General features: G+C 58.1%; 1 protein-coding gene across 2 annotated transcripts in view; it reads left to right on the forward strand.

The window, feature by feature from the left end:
- Nucleotides 1–23,154: 23,154 nt before the first annotated feature.
- CUNH1orf159 (chromosome unknown C1orf159 homolog) overlaps nt 23,155–24,457 on the forward strand; it is a 28,724-nt gene continuing 27,421 nt past the window's right edge. Inside the window, exon 1 of one of the 2 annotated variants that reach the window (XM_027110621.1) lies at nt 23,155–23,457. The gene's annotated coding sequence lies outside the window, so the exon portion shown is untranslated. Of the gene's footprint in view, nt 23,458–23,544; nt 24,117–24,457 lie in introns of those variants that run through there. The other variant, XM_027110623.1, reaches the window with a different exon arrangement.

The raw sequence follows: 24,457 nt of genomic DNA on the forward strand, positions 1-24,457 counted from the left end.
CCCCCTCAGGGACCCAACGGACAGATCAGGGAGCCAAATGGACAGACCAGGACACCCACCAGGACCCCACAGACAGACCAGGGCCCGCACCAGGAACCCACAGACAGACCAGCCCCTAACGGGACCTCACAGACGGGTCAATCCCCAATAGGACCCCACAGAGAGTCCATGGCTCCCACCGGGACCCAGCAGACATACCAAGGCCCCAAACAGGACCCCACACACAGACCAACCCCCAGCGGGACCCCACAGGCAGGCCAGTCCCCACAGGGAACCCACAGACAGAGCACGGACCCAACAAGGATCCCACAGACAGACCAAGGCCCTCACCGTGACCCCACACACAGACCAGCCCCCAGCGGGACCCCACAGACAGGCCAGTCCCCACAGGGAAGCCACAGACAGAACAGAGCCTCCACCGGGACCCCACTGACAGACCAGGACCCTAACCGAGACCCCAGAGACAGCTAGGGCCCCCACCAGGACACCACGGACAGATCAAGGCCCCTACGGACAGACCAGTGCCCACCGAGACCCCACAGACAGACCAACCCCCACCGGGACCCCACAGACAGACCAGGGCCACAACTGGGACCCCACGGACAGACCAGGGCCCACACTGGGATCCCACACACTGAACACAGCCCTCACTGGGACGCCACAGACAGACCAGAGCTCCCACTGGGACACCACGGACAGTCCAGCTCCCCCACCGGGACGCCACGGACAGACCAGGGCCCCCACCGGGAACCCACAGACAGACCTGGGCCCCCACCAGGAACCCATGAACACTCCAGGGCCCCCACCTGGACGCCACGGAGAGACCAGGGCCCCTGCAGGGACCCAAAGTACAGACCAGGGCCCCCACTGGGACCCCACAGACAGACCGATGCCCACCGAGACCCCATAGACAGACCAACCCTCACCGGGACCCCACAGACTGACCAGGGGCCCCCCCGGGACCCCAGAGACAGCCCAGGTTCCCCACCGGGATCCCACCGAAGACCAGGAACCCCACCGGGACCCCACACACAGACCAGCCCCCACTGGGACCCCACAGACAGACCAGGGCCACCACTGGGACCCCACGAACAGACTAGGGCCACCACTGGGACCCCACATACCAAATGGCCCCCACTGGGACCCCACAAACACACTAGGGCCATTACCTGGCCCCCACAGACAGACCGTGGCCCCCACCGGGACCCACAGCCAGACCAGGACCCCCACCGGGACCCCACGCACAGACCAACCCCCACCGGGACCCCACGCACAGACCAGGGCCCCCACCTCGGTCACCCATGCGCGTCCCCTCTCTCTTCCTGTAGAAGGCATTTGAATGTATTTGTTCTTCGCAGAGACGCGTGTGCCTAATCACTTCACGTGGCCGTGTGGGTGACCCGTGCTGCCCCCTCCCTCTACCAATGTCCCGAGTCCCCAGGCGTCACTCCAGCTCGCTTTCCTCTGTGTTTTGTCCTTGTGCACAAAACTCGATACTTACACGTAGAACGTGAGCGCGTGTGATCTGCAGCGTATGCTTATGTAACTATGGAGTTTTACTGGGGCCTTTGCAAGAATGACGGGTTGTATAAACATCCCACTTCTCACCCGTGTCTTGACACCTCCAGGTCACCTGGACGCCTCCCCTCCTTGGAGGGGCTGCACACTAACCCCCTGTTGTGCTGAGCTGTGTTTCCCCAGATTCATATGTTGAAACTCTGACGCCTAGAACCTCGGAATGTGGCTGTTTGGAGATGGGGCCTTTACAGAGGGGATTAAGGTAAAACGAGGCCAATGAGGCGAGCTCTGATCCAATCTGACTGGTGCCCCTATAAGAAGAGGAGATCAGGACGCAGACCCCGGGAGGACATGTGGAGACAGCCCTCTGCACTCAGAGGAGAGCGGCCTCCCGAGAGCCCTGATCGCAGACTTGCAGCCTCCAGGACTGGGCGGAAATCAACTTCTATTGTATGAGCTCCGTGTCTGTGGGACTTTGTTACGGCAGCCCCAGGCCAACTGCACACCCGGCGCTCGCTCTGCACCCACCACCCCAAGAGAGGCCATGAGATGCCGCAGGATCCCCCCTGCTTGGCGTCCTTGAGGGCATCCCCCAGAGTCGGGACTTGCAGATGCTTCTAATTGTGTGATGGCGACCGGACGGCCTAGCCCTGAGCTCTTCTACAACAAGTGAGAGCCAGCTGCCCATACTCTGGCCCCTCCAGCGATGCGTGCTCTTGCTTTTTCATTTTTGCCAGTGTGACGCATCCCCGGCAACATCTCACCTCTGAAGAAGCCGGGGGCCCTCCCCAGGCCTCCTCTGGCAGGTGCACGGCCCCTGCTGCCCAGGGTTCTCTGAGGCCTCCCGGGAGGTCACCCTTGGGGCAGTGACCCATACTGAGGTGGGGTAGATTGGCCTGCTCCCTGCTCCCTGAGGCCGTCTCCCGAGACCCCTCTCCACACGCCTCTCACACAAGGAGCCCGTCCCAGGCTCTGCTCCCTGGACGCTGACCCGGTGTCCGTGATTCTCGCTTCCCTGACGCCAGCGAATCTGGACGTTCCCAAGTCTAACAGCTCCTGGATTTGCTCAGTGGATCGCCCACTCACAGCCTTCACCCATTTTTCCACAGAGTTTCTTGTCTTTTTCTTGACAGTTTATAAGTTCTTAATATAATATTTATTTTAACCATGTGTCATATGCATTAAAATATTTTCTCAAATTGATGATTTGTCTGCTGACTTTGCTTATGGATTATGTTGCTATGTTCAAGTTTTAACTTTGATGTAGTAAGTGTGACTGTCAGGAAATAGGGGAAAAATCTATTTACTGCAGTTCTCCAGGCAGAGTCTGTACAGGGAGAAGAAGACTTAAAAAACCCCACGCAACCATTATTGATCTCCTCAAAGACATGAGAGGCAGTATTGTGATCACGGAGAAAGGTCAGAATGCTTTAGCAATAAATATTCAAACATGAACCTCAATAAAGGAGTTGTAAAGTAAAGCTGAAAGACCCAGAAAAGGAGATCGGGTCCCTGGGTCCCACCTATGAGGTCCCACGTCTCAGTGATATTTACCACGAAAGAGGGAACGGAGAAAACAGAAGCCAGGACACAAATTTAAAATTAATAATTAAAGAAAATTTCCTGGAAATAAAGAACAAGAATTTCCAGACTGGCGGAGCCATGGGGCACCTGGCAGAGGATGAAAGGGAACCCACACGAAGGTCGTTTGCACGAACTGTCAGGACACCAGAGACAAAAAGAAGCCCCAAAACTTCCAGGAAGAAAAGACAAGTCAGGACTTCCCTGGTGGCACAGTGGTTAAGAACCCGCCTGATAATGCAGGGGACACTGGTTCAAGCCCTGGTCCAGGAAGATCCCACATGCTGCGGAGCAGCGAAGTCCGTGCGCCACAACTACTGAGCCTGTGCTCTAGAGCCCGCGAGCCACAACTGCTGAGCCCACATGCCACAACTACTAGAGCCCACGTAACAAGAGAAGCCACCACAATGAGAAGCCCCCGCATCACAACCAAGAGTAGCCCCTGCCGCTGCAACTAGAGAGAAAGCCCGTGGGCAGCAACGAAGACCCAACGCAGCCATAAAATAATAAATAAATAAAATAAAAAGAAAAGACAAACCAGTTTCACACAGCAGATCAGGAATTAAAGTGGGGTTGAATTTACCCACAGCAGCAGGTAAATCAGAAGCTGGGGTCCCACTTTGGAGGGACGTGGTTCTGGGCTAGAGCTCTACACCCAGCAACGCGCCTCCACGTCAGGGGAGGGACAGGGCATCGAAAGCCACATGTCTGCCAGACGCCCTTGCTCAGCAAGGATGTGCTCCACCAGGGCAGGAGTGAACCGAGAAAAAGGAGGGTGTGGGGGCCAGGAAAATCCAACCAGGAGAAGCAAAGGGAATCTTCTGGGTGAAGGCCAGGGGAGATCTCAGGGGTGGAGGGAGCAGCCCTGATGCAGACCCAGGAGGATGGGCCACCACGGGCAAAGGGTGGAGGCTCCTGGACGGACCACTTCAGAAATACCCATGTGTTTGAACTTAAACCACTGGCGAGAGTCTGAGGATGAATTAGTCGTGAGTGCAGAGAAAACTCAGCAAGTATGAAAAAGGAAGGCGATGATTAACATCATGTGTTCAACACATGTTTCAACATGTGTTGAAAACAACACATGTTCTGATTGGAACAGTAACCACGGCCTGTCACAGGCCTGGTGGGAACAGAAATCTAACCGCTGAATTCAGAGCGAACTAAAATGATAACGTCATTCCTTTGGAAAAACAGGGAGACCCGAGTATGTGGGGGAGAGGGGAAGAAGAACTAAGAAGAAATAAACCCAACTTCCCTGGGGTGAATTCAATAGACAATACCTAAATCTGAAACCCCAAGAAGTTGTCATTCAATCATGCTGTCGCACAGATGCTGGTAGAGTGCAGGAATTATCTGGGGGGCAGAAACGGTGGCCCCTGTGGCCGGCTGGGTGGGTGGCGGGGACATTTGTCCGAATCTTGCAGAAATGCTTGACTCTTAAACCACATGCAAGTATAACTTTGACAAAAATGAAATTAAAACTCATCTGGTGCCCTACCCCCGCTCTGCAGCCTGGGAACTGTTTCCATAATGCTGGAAGGACCTGTAATCAAACTCAGCTGTGGACCTGTCTGCTTTCGCTGTGTTTTCTGGGTAGTGTCTCTCATCACCTTGCCTGATTCTTCTGCATCCCCGACCTCGCCACGTTCCCCGTCTCTTCTCTGACAGTTGATATTCTGCTGGGACAGAGCGTTTCTCTGGGTTTTCCCATCATGAGGCCACGTGGGGTCCAGCACCTCCACCCCGAGTCCACCTTCCCAGTCAGGTGCCGTTGCGTCCACCGCATCCTGCCAGGAGACCCCCGGGGCGAGCGCTGTGGTGGAGCGGTCCCGGGTCTTAGGCCCACGTTTTATTTCTTTTGTGCCCTCTTGTTACCGGGACACCCAGTGCGGGACTGAATTTCAGCTTTGATGAAGGAAATCTAGCCAGTTCCGAATTCCAGTCCTCTGGGGTGATTCACAGACACAGCATCTCGTTAAGTGGAATAAATCTGGTTCCCTAGCAAGAGCCTCTGGCCACCGTCATGTAAATTCAGGTGTCTCAGACCTGCCCCCTTCCTACTGGGCCCTGGATTCCGGCTGTTCTCAGAGGTGGCTGGTTAAAGGCAGGCCCCGGGAACAGTTTTGGGCCTTAACAGTCACCTTTGCCCACTGGAAGCTCGAAAACACCCACAAACGTCATCAAGGTCCCCAACTTCTCCTGGGGGATCCCAGGAATCTCCTCAAGTGGGGCGGAACGTCCCCCGTGGCCCGCTGGGGAGCTCCAGCCTGCCCAGCTATTTCCACCTCCCCCAAATGTGTTCAGAGGGCACGATCCCCACCCCATCGCCCAACAAACAGCAGAGACAGACGGCTCTCTGGAAAACCCCTCCAGCAGAGAAAAGCTCTCCCAGAGACCCCCACTTTCCCCACAGGCACCCCCGGCCCAGGGCATGGCCCCTGCGCTCACCGCTGGGACGTCCCCAGTGGCCCCACCGGGACGCCTCAGAGACCGAGGGCTGGACGGCCGCTCAGAAGGAAAAGCTTTAGAGTTGGGGGGAAGGGATGTTTCGAGCCAGCTATGCTCAGAAGCCATGGGGGAACCACAGACCCCACGAGACAAGCTCTCCCCAGTGCTTGCCTGGGAGCCGCAGTCCTACCTGGTCCCCACGAGGGCGGCGGGCGGTGTCGCCGAGGCTGGCTCCCCGGCTGCCTTATCGCGGCCTGGCCGGGGGATGCGGTGGAAGCCTTTGCCTGGTACAACCGGCCTCTGCAACACAGCCCAGGAATTCTGCCTTGAATAATTTTTAACTTCTGCCTGGGAGAAAACCAAGGTTGTGTGCAGTGCCTGTCTACACAGGATGCCAGGGGGCTTTCGCTCAGGAGCAAAGCCCTCAACAATAACAGGGAAGCCTGCCTTGGCTAAAAAAGAGAAGGAAGAAGGGAAGAAGTGGCTACAGGGCTCGGGGAGCCTACTGGCGCCCAGGCGAGCAGCCGGCCGGTCTCGCCTCATTCTCTGGACGTGAAGCCGCCTTGGCGGCAGCTCTCCCACCCACAGCGCCCACCTCCCTGGCCTCTAAACCCGCACCGGTTCTGTGATTTCTTCCAACAGCCTCATATTTCAAACTGCTGGAGCCGAGCCGTGCCACCCCTGCACCCTGCACGCCCGCTTCCAGCCCGGGGTTAGCTCTGTGCGCGTCCAAGACTGGACCCGTGACCCTGCAGCAGCACGTGGCAGGGGCCGCTCGAGCTCCTGTGGGCCCTGTGGCCACGACGGGGGTGGGGCAGTCTGGCCGCCCCCCTGCCCCCCAGGATGGCCTTCACACAGTGAGCTGGGAGACCAGGGCTTTCCTTTAAAAAGACCTCGATTTTCTCCAGCTCTGGGACAGGAGTGACCGATGCTCAAGGTGGCCCAGGCAAGGCCCACTGACCACGTGAGGGAGGGCACTGGACTCCTCAGGACACGGGATCACCAGCACCAGAGGACGGGCTTCCAGGCGGCCCAGCTCTGTGCCGCCACGTGGGCCCTGGGCTCAGAGCCCCAGGGCCCGCCCTAGGGAGCCCTGCACGTTGGAGGCTGAGCTTGGTGGGGGGCTGGGGGTGAGGCTCCCGTGCAGCAGCCAGAGGTGAGGTGAGCAGGGAGGCCAGACACGAGGGGCCTGGGAAGGTGGGGCAGGAGAGGGGCTCCCGCCACCCCACCCGACTGGGGTCCCCACATTCCTCCGGTAGCGTGTGACCCCTGCACACCGCAGGCTCTACTCAGGGACAGCGGGCAATCAGGAGGGTGCATTGGGCAACCACAGGCCCATGCTGGGAATAAACCCCAGGGACACACGTGCCGGGGAGGCCCTTCAGGGCCTGCCTGCTGATGTGGTGGTCACCCAGGGGGCAGTGAGGAAAGAGGGGACCTGGGCAAGGCCGCACGGCCAGGACCCCTGACCGCCGGTGCAGCCGGTCGGGTGCGCGTGGCTGGGGCTCCTCGGGCAAGAGGGCTTCGGTCCTTCCGACCTCAGACGAGGGGTGCCGGTCCCGCCCCCCCGCCCCATCCTGCCTGTAGGGGGCTCCCCACGGGCTGCACTGGTTGTTTTGGGTGCCGGCACTGCTGACCCCACATTCCTCCCATCCCCCCATTCACTCAGCATCGGATTTCAGGAGGCACCTGTGTAGCCCTGAGCTTCCAGAACCTGTGAGTTGCCCTCCTCAGGCTGCCCCCCCATACATGCCTGCCACCCCCATACAGCTCTCTGGGGATGCCCTCACCCAGCTGGCCACATCCCCAGCCGGGCTGCCCCCCCACACCTGCCCACCCTGTCTACACTCACCCATGGGCCCCATGCCCGCACACACTCCAGCGCTCCATGTCAGGCAGGCTGATGGTGAGACGGCCCCTCCTCGTGACTCACGTGTGTTTCTCTAACTGCTAATGGGCTTGAAGGTGTCCCCACACGAGGTCTTCTGAAACATGATCATTTTCTCACTTTTTTGCTAGGATTCCTCTCCTTTCCTGTTAAATTGCAGAGTTCCTTGTATATCCCAGATAACAGTCCCTACGGATGGGCACATTCAATGATCTTCTCCAGTTCTGCCTATCCATTGATCAGAAATCCTGGTTTTTATAATCAAATGTATCCCTTGTTTGCCCGAGGGTTCGTGAGTTTGAGGTTGTGTCTAAGGCCTCCTTCCCCGTCTCTCCCAGGCCACCGGGTGTCACTGATGGGTTCTCCCTGGACCACCTGTCTTGCACGTGCTCTATACCGTAAGCCTGCTTCCCATCCCCATCCCGGTTACTCCATCTGGCCCTGTCATCGCACACTAAACACACATGACTGTAAGGTCTGTGCCTGCAACCCGTCCCGTCCCTCTGCCTACATGTCGTTTCTGCCTGGTTTGTGTAACTGTCACCTTGCCATGTGCCCCAACATCTGGAAGAGCTAGCTCTCCTCTTCCCTCTTTTTTTAAATGTTTACCTCATTATTCACAACTTTTTCTCTCATGAATTTTAGAGTAAATTTGTCTAGTCCCTGTGAAACTCCAACTGTAATTTTGACTAGGATCGCATGGACCTTACAGATTAATTAGGAAGAGGCAATGTCTGTGTAACGTTGCTCTTGCGCCCAGGAAGGCAGAAGACCTCTCCACTGACCCAGATCAGCACCCGCAGTCTTTACCTCAGTTTACAGTTCTCTCCATTCAGGTTGTGTATATTCTTGCCTGAGTTGATTCCTAGATACTCTATTTTCTTCCTTGCTATTGTGAATTCTCTTTCTCCTAATGGGTTATTGCTGGTATAGAGCAATATTATTGATTTTTTCATTAAAAAAAATTGAGGTGCAATTTACATGACATAAAGTTAACCATTTTAAAGCGTACGTTCCAGTGGCCGTCAGCACATTCACAATGTTGTGCAACCGCACCCCCTCTACATGCAGCTGCTTAACACTGTCACCGCTGCAAGGGAACCCCGCACCCGTTACACAGTGACTCCCTGTTCTCCTTGGCAACCTCCAGTCTGCTTTCTGTTTCTACGGAGTTGCCTATTTTGGGTATTTCATAGAAATGGACTCATACAACGTGCGACTTTTGCCACTTGTCTGGCTTCATTCCTATACTATTGTTTTTTTATTTTGATAAAATACACCTAACATAAAATTTACTATTTAACCATTTTTAAGTGCACAGCTCAGGGATATTAAGTACGTTCACGTTGTTATGCAACCGTCACCACCATCCACCTCCAGAACCTTTTCATCTTCCCAAATTGAAACTCTGTCCCCACTAAAAACTCACTCCCCCCCCCCCAGCCTTTGGTACCCACCCTCCTACTTCCAGTCTTCGAGTTTCACTCCTCCAGGGACCTCATATGAGTGGAATCATAATTGTTTGTCCCTTTGTGACTGGTTTATCTCACTCAGCCTAATGTTCTAATCAATACTATTGATTTTTTGTAGATTGGTCATTTATTCAGCAATCTTATTGGACTCTTATTCTAAAGTTTTCCCATCTGTTCTACTGTTTTTTCTAGATAGATGATTGTATCTTCTGCAACTAATATTGATTTTTTATCTTTTCTTATAATCATATGCCTCATTTATTTTTCTTTCTTTATCATGTTGGCCATGATCTCCAGTCCTATGTTAGGCAGTATCCACTATATGGGTGCACCGTTGACCTCATCCAGATCTTAAAGAGAATGCATTGGAAGTTTCTCCAGTTAGTGTAAAGTTTGCTATGATGTTTTGATGTGTGAACTTTATCGTGTTAGTGAACTTCACTTTATTTATTCATTTATTTGTTTTTAAATTTATTTGGCTCCGCCGGGTCTTAGTTGCAGCGCGTGCAATCTAGTTCCCTGACCAGGGATCAAACCCGGGCCTCCTGCATTGGGAGCGTGGAGTCTTAACTGCTGGACCACCAGGGAAGTCCCGAACTTCACTTTTTTTTTTTTTTCCGAACTTCACTTTTAATGCAAGTTTTTTAAAAGGTGATTTTAAAAATCACAATTAGGTTTTGAAATTTATTTAAAGTTTTTCTGAATCAAATAAGGTAACCACGTTTTCTCCTTTAATCTATTGAATTCCTGTTACAAGCCCATTTGGTCATGATGTACTAGTTTTACTACACTGTTGCATTTCATTAGTTACAGAGAGGATCTTGATGTTAAGAGACAAACCCTACAAGCCCCTTCACTGCAAGTCCGCACAGCAGGGCACACCTCACAGTGCTGCTTGACCTTCCTCAGCCCTGACCTCCCTTAGCCTTTGCTCATCTGTGGGAAGGTGTGCAATGCACAGGAGTCGGGGTGGCCCAAGACACAGCACACTGAGCACCAAGCCTCCAAACACGAGGAAGACGGCCTGCTGCCCGCATTCTCTGTGCTGGGCGCCGGGGTCCAGCAGCGGACACAGTGGGCAGGTCCCTTCCCTGACATCCGACTGCATCCTGAGGCCCCTTTGGAGCTAGAGGGACCATTGGTGGAGTCCTCACAGGGACTCAGGTGTTAGCTTGTAGGACGTGAATTCTACTGGCATTTAAGATGCTCACGCAGTTCTCAGACAGAGAATCCAGGCAAGGGGAGTAGAGACAGCATATCAGAAGACAAATCATCATATGCAGGGAAGAAGGAACACGTCTCATCATTTCCAATGGAAAACATGACGGGAAAAGAGCTTACTGTCCCAACATATAAGATATTTGAGGGAATTCCCTGGCGGTCCAGTGTTTAGGGCTCCTTGCTCCCACTGCAGGGGGCGCGGGTTCAATCCCCGGTTGGGGAACTAAGATCCCACAAGGCATGTGGCTCGGCCAAAAAAAAAAAAAGATATTTGAAGAACTGACACATTAGAATCCTCTGGCCTCAAGGTAACATCTTTTCACAAGGGAACCACCTCCAGGAAGCTGTGCTTAGGCAAGCATCTAGCACCAAGAATCAGAGAAACATGAGAAACAGCATCGAGAGGTGAATTTGGTTCAGACTCGTAACATTGCTGGGGGAGCCAGGGCACCACCAGAGAAACAGATGAAGAGCACAAACCCAAGGGGTGCAGATGCAGGAGCTTGGGGGGTGTGCTTGCTCCTTTCACCCAGTTTGGGGGAAATTTATGTCCGGGGGAGCAGGAACTGGAAGGACCATTGGTGGAGCATGCGGTATCAGATCTGCGGGGAAACCACGCGTGTACGGGAGCTGGCGAAGGATGAGGTGCCCTCACCCGGGAAGGAGTGACAAGTGGCAGCAGCAGACAAAGACCAGGAGGGGCCCCGCTGCCCGGGGGCAGGTCTGAGTTTGGGGGTGCCCAGCAGGTCCAGGCCAGGGAGGGTGGGAGGGAGGCCACGGTGCTGGAACCATGACCACGACCCCCAACAGCGGGGGTCAGTGGTGTCCCTGGAACAAAGCACTGGGTCAGGGGGAGGGTCTGACCCCAGACAGGGGAGCCCGGGCCGCCCTGCACCAGGGCTGGTGTCAGAGCTGGACCCCATCAGCCTCCACGTGGTGACAGCCTCCCCACGTCCAGCTTTCTGTCCTGTGCCTCTGGGGCGATCACCTCTGCTTGCAGGGACAGCTCAGATGCCCAGAGTAGAAAAGGGCAGCGCTGACCATGAGGCTCTTTCAGCCCTTGGGGGCACCGGGAGACGGCTTCCCGTGTCCACCAGTGTGTGTGGTGGCAGGGCACTGATGGGCGGCCGGCAGGACCTCCTCGGAGCGTGTGCACATGTGTGCGTGTGCCCGTGTTGCCCCACCCACCACCGGGAAGTGACTGAGGACCAGGTCCAGCCCTGCTGAGGACACAGCCTGGCCCTCGGCTGGGAAGGTGCGCCTGGAGAGGCATGTCCAGGTCCAGGCCGTCAGAAGTTTAGGGGGCCTGGGGTCGGCCCAGGGTCAGAACCCTTAGAGTCCGAAGTCTGGCGAGCTCCCAGGCCCGTACCAGCCAGCGGGGCGCCCCCCTCCACCAGGCACCAGCCCGCTCGAGTCCCAGGGCCCAGGCAGGGGCCTGCAAGGCCAGAGTGGCTGCCGAGGGCTCTGGTGATGGAGAAGGCCTTGCCCGCGAGGCCCTGCGAGCTGGTTTCTGCAACTTCGGAAGGCCAACAGCCAGGCTCTCTCCCCAGGGTGAGAGGGATGCAGTGACGCAGCATCAGCTCCGCAGTGTTTCCTTCTGGGGTGAAATGTGGACTCGAGAAGCCCATGGGCTGGAACCTGCGACCACCCCCAGCTCTCTCTGAAGAGCGGTGAGCGCCGGGCCCTCCAGCCCGTGCAGGCGCTGGGCAGTGCAGCAGCCGGAGGCCAGGCCTTGGGACTGCAAGACAGAGCCGAGGCCGTGGGAGATGAGAGGAGAGCCAGCCGTGCCCAGCACTTCGCTGCCGCCAGAAACGCTCGACAAGTGCTGTTCTCCATGGCTCCCGCTGCGCGGTCCGCCCCAGGGTGGGGGGCTCGGTGGGCCCCTGGGTGGGAGGCACCGGCTCTTAAAAGTGGTTGGCAATTCCCGTGTTTAAGCAAGGGGCCCTTGGCAGTGAGCCAGGCAGTGGGAGGCAACTGCGGGGTGCCCACGGGCCCACTCACGCAGAAAGAGCTGGGGAGCCGCACCGCAGGCAGGAGATCACCGGCACGCGGCAGGGTTTTCCCTGGCGACCAAGCCAGTACTCATGGGGGAAGATGCACTGGACTGTGGGAAGGAGCCGCCAGCAGCGCCACCCCACACGGAAGGCGCTGGCATCTCCGTACGCTTCCTTACAAACGTCTTCCTATGCACTGATGTAGGTAAATCCAAGTAAATAAATAAACACTGGGTTAGAGACCCAGTCACGCTCGCTCCATCCAAGGCCGTGTGGTATCTTCTCACTTTGCCTTATGACGCCTCCCTGACGGGGCATGGTAGCCGCACAGCCTAATGTCGGCACACTGTAGTCTTCATTGCATTTCGCGGACACTTGTGTTCACAAATTGAAGGTGTGTGGCAACCCTGCGTTGTCAGATGACAGCATTTCTTAGCAATAAAGTATTTTTAAATTAAGGTGTGCACATTGGTTCTCTTAGACATAATGCTATTGCACACTTAATAAACTACAGTGCAGTGTAAATATAACTTATATGCTCTGGGAAAGCAAACACGTGATTCACTTTATTGTGACATTCGCCATGTTGGGTGGTCTGGAATGGAACCCACAGAGGTCGGCCTGTATTATCTGTGCATAACAAGTTGGTTTTGGGGGCACTGGGTGAGCGCCCTGCTGCCTGTTTCTGATCAGAATTCCAGGGATGAGCTCAGAGAGCCAGTGGCCTGGTAGGTGACTGCCCCACTGGTGTCCCCGGCTCACGTCCACTCTGCAGATGAGCCACAGGGAGGCCTCCTGGCTCCTCCCAGATCCAGTCAGAAGTAGGTGGAGAACCGGCCCCCAGGCTCTGCAGGCTGGCCACATCCTGGGCCACATGGAAGGCCAGGCACTGTGGTCCCTTTGGTGTTGCTCCCCGGGGACACTGGGACCACGCTGCAGGCCAACACTCCAGGGTGGCCGGAGAGGGGGGCTTTCCCCAGTCAGAACTGTGGGGCCTCCCCGGCCCCCCTGGCCTGTGTCCCCCTCCTCCCCTCCCACCGCCCCCCTTGCTGTCCATCCTCACCAGCTGCACGCGTGTGCTCATGCCCCGGGGGCTGAGGGGCCCTGCCAGGATCTGCCACAGCCATGCTTCACATTTCTGCCTGGGACCCTGGGGCTCTCTTTCAGCTGGCGGCCAGCCCTTGACTGGGACAAGGCCCATCACTCCCTGGATGGCTCAGCTCTATGTGGACCGGGCTCTGTGGTGTGTGGCCCCTCTATGCACCTGACCGCAGGCCCAGCGCCCAGAGAGCAGAGGGGAACAGGGTCTGCCTGGGTGGCACCTGCACCTGCCCAGGAGATTCCTGGGGGTCGGTGAGGGGACCAAGGCTAGACCGAGGACACAGCCCCCGCCCAGCTTCTCCCTCCAGGGCACCCCGAGGGCCTGGGCAGGAGGTGTCCTGGCTGGAATCCAGGCGGAAGCCAGCTCTGGGCCCAGCCCTGCCCACGCTGCCGCTGTGGTCGGGAGAGACAGGCCACAGCCCCCTTCCTGGCCTTCGAGCCTGCCCGGCTGAGGCCCCTGCAGGACACGCCATACCCACCATGGCCCCTCCACGGTGAGCAAGGGCTGGAGGTGGTGCCGTCAGGAGCGGCCTGCAGCAGTCCCACTGCTGTACCTGAGCTCCGGGGCAAGGGCACCGTTCCACCCCCAGGCTGGGAGCTCTGCGACCTTCGGGCGTGTCTCCAGGCCTCGGCCCCCGCAGGGTACAGGCGCTTCCGGTCCCGCTACTGGGGCCTCAGTACACTGCGGCCGGGCACTGGGACACGTCCTGTGCGGGCTGCCCACGCCCCCTGCACTGGGGATGGACGTCCAAAGCCCTTCAAGCGTGGCCTCCTGCTGGGTGGGGCGTTGCTGTGGAGTGGCCCGAAGTCCCCAAGGTGCAGCCAGCTCGCCTCCCACGGCCCGGGCCCCCACGCCGATGACCCCTCTCCTCCCCGCCAGCCAGCCACTGCGGTTTACTCCTGTGCCTCTGCGGCTGTGAGAACCTTTCGTGGCCTTCCTCCTGGTGAGCCCTTAATTGCCAGATAAATATTTGCCCAGGGCGGGGCTTGGTGCTCAGGGTTAAGTGTTACATGGGCTGAAAGGCGGAGGCCCCCGTGGCCGCCCTGGAGGGCCCGGGGGGCGTGGGGATGCTGGCCCGGCCGAGTTCCCAGCCACCCTGTCCAGATGGGAAGGCAGAGCTGACCCTGGCCCGGGGCAAAGGCCAGCCCAGGGACCGAGGAGGACAGAGGCAGGGGAAATCCTGGGAATGCGAGGTGCAAGGGAAGGCTCTGTCCACCCAGAGGTCAGCCAGGACGTGGCTGGTCCTGAGCAACGGGGGACGAGGCAGGAAAAGGCACTTCCAGACCAACCCCGCGTCAGTCAGGTGCTGCTGCGTAACAGGTGGCCCCAGCACGGTGCCTGGAAACAGCAGCGTCTCTGCCTTTCTGTGGCTGGGAACCCAGAGTGGCTGGTGTGGCACAAGGCTCCACGGGGAGGGTCCCGCCGCTGTCTGCGAGGGTGGCCGCAGCCGCCTGATGACCAGCCCTGGACGTGCCGCCTCCCTCTTCCTCACACTGCGTCCACTGAGCAGTGAGTCGGGAGTCGGAGGGGAGGGCTGCTCGGGGCCGTGGGATCCCGGGGCACTGGTCAGGATCAGTGCATTTGGTTTGTGTCCTGGAAGCCACTTGTCCCTTGTGGGCGTTTGTTGTTTTTGCTGATGGACTGGCGGTTGGTCGGTTAAGACTATAAAGTGGGAGGAGTTTTGAAAAGATACACATTTGGAGTCAACCTAACTCCTAGGAACGCCAGGCCACGCGCAGCCGGCCCTGCGGCGGTTCCTGCCATCCTGGGAATCGTGGGGACACGTGTCCTCCACCAGGCTTTCCAAGCATTCAATCTGCTTTTCACGGGCACATGTGTGCACTCATCTTATGCGTTTGTCACTCTTTGCGGCAGCTCCGACGCAGTCCCAAGTCCCCACAGCAAGCCAGGGTCTGGGCTGATCTAGTGTCAGCTTGGCAGGGCCACGGGGAGCCCAGGTATGCGGCCAGACCTCGTCCCAGGCGTTTTTCCATGAGATTAACACAAATCGGTGGGCAGAGGAAAGCAGATGGCCCTCCTGTGAGGGTGGGCCTTGTCTGATATGTCAAGGGCCTGAATGGAACAAGGAGGCCGGTCCTCCCCACTAAGGGGATGCCTCCAGCCTCTGGCCCAGAGCGACCCTGCGCTCTCGGGGCCTCCAGCTGGCCGACTGCACACCCCGGGGCTCTCGGCCTCCATGCCCGCCCTCATAATGAATCTCTGTCTGTCCACGTGCGTCCTGCTCGTCTCTTTCTGGAGACCCTGACTCGCGTGTCTGGGTGAATGGGTGGCTGTGGCCACGCGGGCTTCGGTGGGTGGGGGCAGCCTGGGTGTGGGTCAGGGAGGAGGTGTGCCACTGGGGGTCCCAGCGTCCAGGCCCAGGAACCGACCGGGACCCTCCCATGGCGAGGGCGAGGGGCTGTGTGATCGGATGGAAGGGGGGGTCTGAGGTCTGAGATGAGGTACAGGAACACGGCTGCAGGGGAAGGAACAGCCCCTCCAAGTCCCAGGGATGACACAGAAAATGAGGGCGGGGACCTGTGTGCTGGGCAGGCCTGAGAGCCCGAGTTTGCTGGGGCTGTCCCAGCGCTGCTCCCAGTTTTGGGGACCCCAGGCAGCCATGGGTGGGGGGTCTTCGGGTTCCTGGAACAGGGAGGCACTGGGTGGCGCTGGTCGAGGCGGGGTCCCCTTCTTCTCCCCCAGGGAACGGGGCTTCAGTGCCAGCCCAGGAGCACACCCACACACATTTCTGCGCCTCCAGGAAAGGGTCCAGGCCCAGGCTGGCTCCCTGCCATCCGAGGGCCTGGGGCAGCTGAGGCGCTGGTCGCCGCCTGCTGCACAAGGGCGCCACCTGCAGGCTGGCTTGGGAACGCGCCATCCCCAGGGCCCCAGCCAGGGATGGTTGAGCCCCCGAGGCCGCCAGACCCAGGTCATCCCAGCCCAGCTCAGAGGTTTGCTAACGACAAGCAGGGGACTGGCCTCCCTGCTGGGCTGTGTCCCTGGAGCTCTGAGAAGATTCCAGCAAAGGTTAAACGTGCTCTTGGTCTTTCAGCCGTGAGCGAGGTGCACGTGGGGTCCAGAGGTCCGCTTGGCAAGCACGGCGTCCCGGAAGCCGGCACCCCCAAGATGCTGTCCCCACCCAGCCCTTCACCAGGTGACCGGTGACTACACAGTCCCCAGGCGGTGAGGACCCTGGAATGTAAGCTCCGGGTGGAGTGTCTGGGCACCCGGCACGGCTTCCTGCTGCTCTTCAGATGACAGCCCCACCCAAAGGTCTGCGTGACATTTGCAGGCAGCCCACAACCCGGGGAAACCGGCCAGGTTGGGGAGGGCCGGGCGGGGGTTAGGGTTGTAAAGAGCAATTAAGGCCGCCTTCTAATTGCGGGCAATGAATTAGCTGATGATTGACCTCCCCCGGCATAAGGAAGAGTTTATGCTTGAAAGAGCATAAGAGCTTGGGAAGCTCTGCTTGGGAAGAGCTAAGGACCTTCACCTGCTCTTCCCTGGGCTGTGCAGGTGCCCAGCGGGCATGGGGAGTGGGGGACAGGCCCGGGGGGCTCCGTGGGGCTGGGGGTCCTGAGCCTGCCCATGCCCGCCCAGGTCACATCACCTTCTGAGTACCTGCAGAGAACACTCTCTTACCGTGGGGGCGGGGGAGGGCAGCCCCCAGGGAACCCAGTGCAGAGCGGATAATTGCCTGCCCCGCCCTTCCAGGAGCGGGAAGCAGTGGGAGGCGAGCCTGGACACGCCTGCTCCCTGGGCGCCCGGGGTACCTCCTTCCTGGGTTGACGCAACAGAAATGCCCACAGGCGCTCTGGGCGACCCTGGCACAGCCAGAGGGTCCCCCCTTTCTGCAGCGGCAGGATGTGGAGGGGCTGGGAACCCTTTGTCTGAGCAGCCATCTTACAGGAAAAGCTGAGCATGAGAAAGGCCACCGGGTTTCAGGAGACGGGACAGAAACAAAGACCCTGAGACGGCCAAGTCCAGACGGGGGCAGAGAATCTACCCCGTTTCCCCGACGGGAACGTCTTCCCAAAACCGTGGCGTTGCTCACCGTGTGCTTAGTTGTCATCTGGTCCCATGTGTGATCCCGGGAACACCCCGCAGTCAGGTGCAGAGTGGCCCCCGCAGGAGCCTTCCAGCTGCCCCCACCCACTGTCATCTGTTCTCCACCTCCATAACTCTGTCATTTCAGGAATAAGGGTGCTTTTGAGACTGGCTTTTTTTCACCCAGCCAATGCCCGCAGCCCCCCTGGTGCAGGTGGTGCCCCACAGCTGGCTGACCTGCTCTGCCACCTGGGACACCTGGGTGGTTGCCAGGTTTGGGTTTTACAAACAAAGCCGCTGTGGACATCAGTTTTCGTCTCTCTGGAATAAATGCCCAGGAGTGCCACTGCCAGCATATGCGGTAGGTGATGTTCAGTTTATGAGAAACTGTCAGACAGCCTCCCAGGGCCTGTTCCCTTTCACCCCCCACCAGCAATGCAACAGTGATCCGGGTCCTCTGCAGCCTTGACAGCACTCGGTGTTGTCACTATTTTTAATTTTAGCCATTCTGATGGGTGAGTGGTGGTACCTCATGTGGTTTTTTGTTTTTTGTGTTTTTTTTTGCAGTACACGGGCCTCTCACTGTTGTGGCCTCTCCCGCTGCGGAGCACAGGCTCCGGACGTGCAGGCTCAGCGGCCATGGCTCACGGGCCCAGCCGCTCCGCGGCATGTGGGATCCTCCCGGACCGGGGCACGAACCCATGTCCCCTGCATCTGCAGGCGGACTCCCAACCGCTGCGCCACCAGGGAAGGGAAGCCCCTCACGTGGTTTTAACTTGCATTTCCCTGATGGCAAATGATGCTGAGCATCTTTACATCCGCTTACCTGCCATCTGTAGACCTTGTTCAATGAAATGTCCCTTCATGTCTCTTGCCCACCTTCTAATATTTTAAACTATTTACAAAGGTAATACATTCTATTTGTTTTTCTTTGTTTTTGGCCTCGCCACTTGGCTTGTGGGATCTTAGCTCCCCGGCCAGGTACTGAAGCTGGGCCCCGGCAGTGAAAATGCTGAGTCCTAACCACTGGACTGCTCAGGAATTCCCGACATTCTATTTCCTTTTCAACTTTATCTGAATCAACAAAATCCTCCAGATACCTGGAGGTAAATAACTGCGAGATACCTATCTTAATTAAACTTATTGCAGGTTATTCCAAAACTTCTCTGAAATTTTCAACACTTACTTATATCAGTTTAGTAGGATTTCATCTTAAAGCAACAAGTGTAAATAATGTCCTCCCCTGAACGATGATTTGGTGGCAAAGCTCACCATCTCAACAGGAGATGCACGACAAACACGAAACATGTACTGATTCCACTTCAACACACAAAAGTATCAGCGCCTGACTTTTTGTTTCTCCTAGCCCTCCCCACAGTGAATCAACCCCCCACCCTCAGCTGGGAAATCCCCACTCAGGGAAAGTCTGCACACAGGCCCAGGCGGAAACCTCGACCGCGGAGATTTCTGCGGGACGCTGACTCACTCCAGGCGCTGACTCTGGCAGGTTTTGCTGGCAGCCGGCCTGCTTCCCACGTTGCTCCCTGTGGCCTGAAGGGGGCCTCCCCCCACGGGACTGCTCTAAGGGATTTGGCATTTCTGTGGTCCTTAAGACAGTAAATTTATTTTCCATCTTAGCCTGGAAATTCTTCAACCGGATGGGCTCCTAAGAGACGTCCTCATACTCCCCACCAACCTGATGGAACTGGGGCTGTGCAGCTCTTGGGGATCCTCAGAAGGCCCCAGAACAGCTCTCTCAGCCTCGTCTGGACCATACGGGGCCACCGCCCAGCAGCCACTCACCTGACACAGACTCTTCCTCACGTCCATGACGTGTCCCGCCCCTGCCCCCCACTGCTCCCCACGCCTTGCCAGGCCTCTCCCTGCCCTTGGAGGGGGCCAGGTAAGCCCCTGCCCGCCTTACAGAGCAGGGGCTGGCACTCAGGGAGCTGGCTGAGCCCTGACACTCCACACCACTGACGACATGGCCCTGGATGCCACTGCCGGGAGACAGGCCTGTGCGGGGGGGCGCTGGGGGCGAGTCCAACACGGCGCTGCCCAGAGCAAACACCTGACAGCTAACACTGGAAGCTGACCCAGGAAGCCAGCATAACTTTCACGTGTATTGCTGGGGAGGCGGGGAACCACAACACACACTCAGAGGGCTGTTTTCTCTGAGGAGCAGGAACTGGGAGTTTGGAAGGAAAGGGTGGAGCTGGAGATAAAAACAAAAACAGAAACAGACTTCTGCTCGTAGCCAGATGGCGTCACTGGGCCGATCACCCCTCCCCCAACCAGCTAAAACCCAGGCAAGATCCAGGAGACGACCGCCCACAAGGTATTGGACATCGGGTGACCAAGGACAGTGACCCCCAAGATGCAGAGCCCAGGGCCCCCCGAATCAGGAGATGGAGCTGATGGCCCAGAGGGCCCAGTGCGGCTGGAGTGCCCAGGACGGAGCCGCAGAGGGGCAGGCAGGGTGGGCAGGCGCAGGCGAGCACACGTGCACACTCGGACCCGCGGGGGCTGCGAGGGCTCTCAGATGGGCTGGCCTCAGGAGTGAGGAACAGTGAATGCTGCCCAGAATCTCCTCACAAAGCTCAAAAGAAAGATCCAAAAGGGTCAAACTCTTTCCAAGTAACTTTTGCGCATCCCAGAACAAAGCTCAAATACTGATGGAATACAAAATGCCCAGCACCAAGGTCAGTTCACATCTGGCAACCAGCCGAAGATCGCCAAAGCCTGCTCACACATAAGTAGATAACTTCGCTAAAGAAATTGAAATGATGGTTAAAAACCTTCTCACAAAGAGAATTCCAGGCCCAGATGGCTTCACTGGTAAAAAGTCTACCACACATTTAAGGAAGAGTCAAGACCAATTCTCTGCTACTTGGTCCGGAAAATTCAAGAGGAGGCTAACCCTAACCCTTCTATGAGGCCAACATGACCCTGATAACAAACAAAGGCCTTACAGGAAAACCACAGGCCGGTGTCCCTTGCAACACAGATGCAAAAATTCTTAGCAAATTAATTTTTAACTTGGAGAACCTTAGCAAATTGACACAGCAATATATAGAAAGGGTAACATATCATGACCAGATGGAACATAAGGTTGGTTTAACATTAGAGAATCAATGTAATTCACCACATGAACGGACTCTTCTCAATAGATTTTTTTTTTTGCGGTACGCGGGCCTCTCACTGTTGTGGCCTCTCCCGTTGCGGGGCACAGGCTCCGGACGCGCAGGCTCAGCAGCCATGGCTCACGGGCCCAGCGGCTCCGCGGCACGTGGGATCTTCCCGGACCGGGGCACAAACCCGTGTCCCCTGCATCGGCAGGCGGACTCTCAACCACTGCGCCACCAGGAAAGCCCTCTCAACAGATTTTTAAAAAAGCTTTTGACAAAACCCAACATCCATTCCCGGTTAAAAACAAAACCAAAACCAAACAAACAGAAAAACCAAGTAGAAGTAGAAGAAACTTCCTCAGCTTAGTGAGATGGGGGTTCCCTGTAGGCCCACGGGTGTGAAGTATGGATGACACTTCCAAGCAGAGGTGTCGAGGGGACAGCGGGTTACAGGAGCCTTCAAGAAACTCCTACAAGGAAAGATAAAAGTTGCAGATCATTTTATTGTTCATTTCAGAAACTTTAGAGGGAAAAAATGTAAACACGAGGCTTTCAATGGACCCCACGGAAAGATGCCTCAGATCCCTCGCCTTGCTGTGCCCCCGGCCTGGGGACCCTCGCCCGATCCGAAGCAAGCATCCTCCCCACCGCACGCCCGCCCTGACCCAGACTCCAGCCGCCGATGCGGACTCTGCAGGGAGCCAGTCGAGAACGCACGTGCTTTGTCCGTCTGCAGGCTTCTTTGGCGGCATTTTCAGGAAACTCACATTTGACAGGACTGAGAATCACCGGAGCGAGAAGGTCACCCCTTGATAGTAAATGATCTGTTATTAACGGATGGCCTGACCTTAGGGGCACGTGGGGCTGAAGCAGGCGGCGAAGAACACTGTTTCCCCTGCCTTCAGAAAACCACCAAGAAAGTGGAAGTGGACTAAAGTCCAACGGAGCAATGATTCTGCAACAGGCACGGTGGGCGGGTGCGGGGCCCCTAGGCGGCAGAGATGCTGCTCTGCTGCCCAAGGATGTTTCTCAAACATCCCAGTGCAGGAACCGTGCAGGTTCCTCCCGACCGCACGGGCCCACGAGAGCTGTCACATTCCCAGGCACAATTTTGTCCTTGAGAGACTTTAACATCGCCATCAAGAGTCACACCATTGGGCTTCCCTGGTGGCGCAGTGGTTAAGAATCCGCCTGCCAGTGCATGGGACACGGGTTCGAGCCCTGGTCCAGGAAGATCCCACATGCCGCGGAGCAACTAAGCCGGTGTGCCACAACTACTGAGCCTGCGCTCTACAGCCCGTGAGCCACAACTACTGAAGCCTGCACGCCTAGAGTCCCCCCCACCCTCACCGCCACATCTCTGACAGACAGAAAAGCAGTGCCACGAGATCACTCTTGGAGCCGACATCAGCTCCTCCCACGGAGGCCCCCGAGGGCCACCCTGGGATCAAGCCCCCGCCTCCAACTAAAGAAACTCAGCTACCGCTGTCCTTGGGAAGAGAAGACACAAATGCGACTTGTCCTTCTGCCCCAGTTCTCTTACTTGGAGAGTAGCCTCACATCGCAAGATGCTTTATTTCTGTTGAAAACTCTGGACATTCAAACTTGGGATGAACGTCCTGAGGCAGCTCCCAAGGGGAAGAGAACCCGTGGAATTCGGGCCGGATGGCCAGCTGGTGCAGAAGCCAACTGGGAGTCCAGGGGCCAGGCGTAGGCTGGTGCCAGCTGTCCTACAGCACTCCGTACACTGTAGACCCTGACCCTAACCTGCCCCGACTCTCACTCCGATGCCCCCACCGAGGCCGCCGGGGTCCTGGCCCTTTGATCGCACACATGCGACCCCACGTGTTGAGAAGCGAGGAGCGTGCAGGACACAGAGCAGAGGCAGAGCCTGAGACCACAAGGCGGACGTCCTCCGGTGTCATCCTGTCGGGACAAACCAGCCTGGGACGCCAACAGTCCTGTCACCTAGACCCCATGGTCTTTGGGACTGACTGGGGAGCATTCCCAGTGCCTGGGAGGCACCACAAGGCCACGGGGTGGGAGCTTTCGTGGAAAGAACCACCAGTCCGACCAGCTTCACCAGTTCAAAGAAACCCGAGACCACGCGTCTTTCCCAGCCACCCCTCTTCATACTGAATGAGGAAGTTTGGGAGAGACGCGAAAAGCCCGTGTTACAGGCGTCCATGCGGACTGCAGTCTTCGGCGTGGGTGCCCGTTCCGATGCAGGCCTCTCTGCTCAGGCCCACCGGCCCAGACACTGCTCTCCGAGTAGCCGCCCTTAAGGAAAGTCGGCCCCCGCCCAACGGCACAGAAAGCACGACAAGGGGGGTGGTCGGTCTTACTCTCTTTTCTCCAAGCTCCTCGTCACAGCCTTCCCCAGAGGCAGCCTTGGTGCGGACCAGGCCCCGGGGATCCCACGTACCCCGACCCCACCCCGTGAGAAGGGCTCCGCCTGAGGTCCCGAAAGTGGCAGAGCTGGGCGAGGGGCAGTCCAGGAACTGCGTCCTTCCTGGGGAACCCCGCACAGAGGATGCAAACCCCACAGAGACCTTTTCCCGGCCCCCCCGTCCACCGCGCCCGAGCGCGGGCCGGGCCCCCGGGCGCCGGGAGCCCCCAGGCCGATTCCAGAGGCGCAGCCGGAACCCTGTTCGCAAAGCGGCGCCGCCCTCCGGGACGCGGCTGTGTAACCCCGTGCTGTCTCCGGAATCGCTGCCCCGCCGGACACCGACGGGCAGCCTCGCCGACCGTCCACGAACAGCTGTCCGCCCGTCCAGCACAAGCCTCCCGTCGCTTCCGCTGCCCTTTTCAGGGCCCTAGACTACACTTCCCAGGCCGCTCCGCGCGCGCTTGCAGATGTCGCGAGAACCCCGGCCTGGCACCTACATGGCGAGGGCGGGCTCTCGCGTGGACCGCCGGGAGGTGTAGTTTTAGGCTGGGAGCCACGCTCCCTGGTACCCAGGCTCGGGCTGCAGAGAGACTACAAGTCCCAGGGAGCGCAGCGCGACCGCCTGGAGGGCGGGGGGTACGAAAGAGGAACCCGAAGGGCGCGGGGGTGAGTGAGGGGCCGGGGGCGGGCGCGCGGGGAGAGGGCGGGGGGCTACCCTCGGGGTGCGGACCCCGGGCCGGGCGGTAGTGGCGGGGCGGGGCGGAGGGCGCGGGGTCCGGCCGCCCTGCTCCTCCGCGCCCCCCGCCGCCCCGGCCGCGCGGGAGGGCCCGCAGGTGGATATCGCCCCCACAGTGTCCAGTGTGGTCCAGCAGGGTCTGTGTGCGTCGTCACCAGGACGATTTAATTGACGCTTTAGTGTCGGTTTAATTGAGACCGGGGTTCGGACGCGCGTATCACAGCGTTTCAAGGAGCAGCGTTCGAGCCAACGCAGCTCCTCGGTGCCCGAGCGCCAGGGTGGCCCTTTTGTCCTGTTTCCCGGGCCCCTGCGGGGCCGGGGGCAGAGCTGGGCCCCGTGCTTCTCTGCTCCTCCCCGCGCCTCCGCAGCAGGCTGTGTTAGCCAGAGTCTGAACGGCCACGGTGATCTCAGGAGCTCCTAGAAGGAAATCAAACCTGGGTTTTCCGGAAAGTTTCTCTTCCTGGCTCGCGCTCACCCCACCTGGCCGTGGGCGCTCCTCCCAAAGGCGGAGCAGCCGCGGCTCGAGGGTGCTCAGCCCCGCACCCCTAGGGCGCCGCCCGCCCCTCCCTGCATCGCCCTGTGCCTCGAGGTAAGCTGTGACTTGTCGCGTAATTCACTTGAAGAACGACCTCTGGTCACCACAGCACTGGGAATCCCGCGTCCCCAAGGCCAAGGACCCCCCCCCGGGTGGGCCCCAAGGGTCCAACCGGCAGCTCCGTCTCGGGGCTTTTGAGGCCCCCGAGCCGTAAGTGTCAGCAGCCGGGAGTGTGTCCTTTACGTCGGTCAGATCGTTCACTGCGCTGATCTTCCTTGAGCGTGGGGGGATTTTCAGAATGGGAAGCAGCGGAATGAGAAGGTCCGCGGTTCTCATATTGCCCGTTGGCGCCCTTTGCTCGCCGAGAGGCTGACTGGAGGTACCCGCACGGAGGC

This window comes from Aethalodelphis obliquidens, unplaced genomic scaffold, assembly GCF_003676395.1.
Source record: "Aethalodelphis obliquidens isolate GAN/ISIS:26980383/991018 unplaced genomic scaffold, ASM367639v1 scaffold9, whole genome shotgun sequence".
Taxonomy (NCBI): Eukaryota; Metazoa; Chordata; class Mammalia; order Artiodactyla; family Delphinidae; genus Aethalodelphis; species Aethalodelphis obliquidens.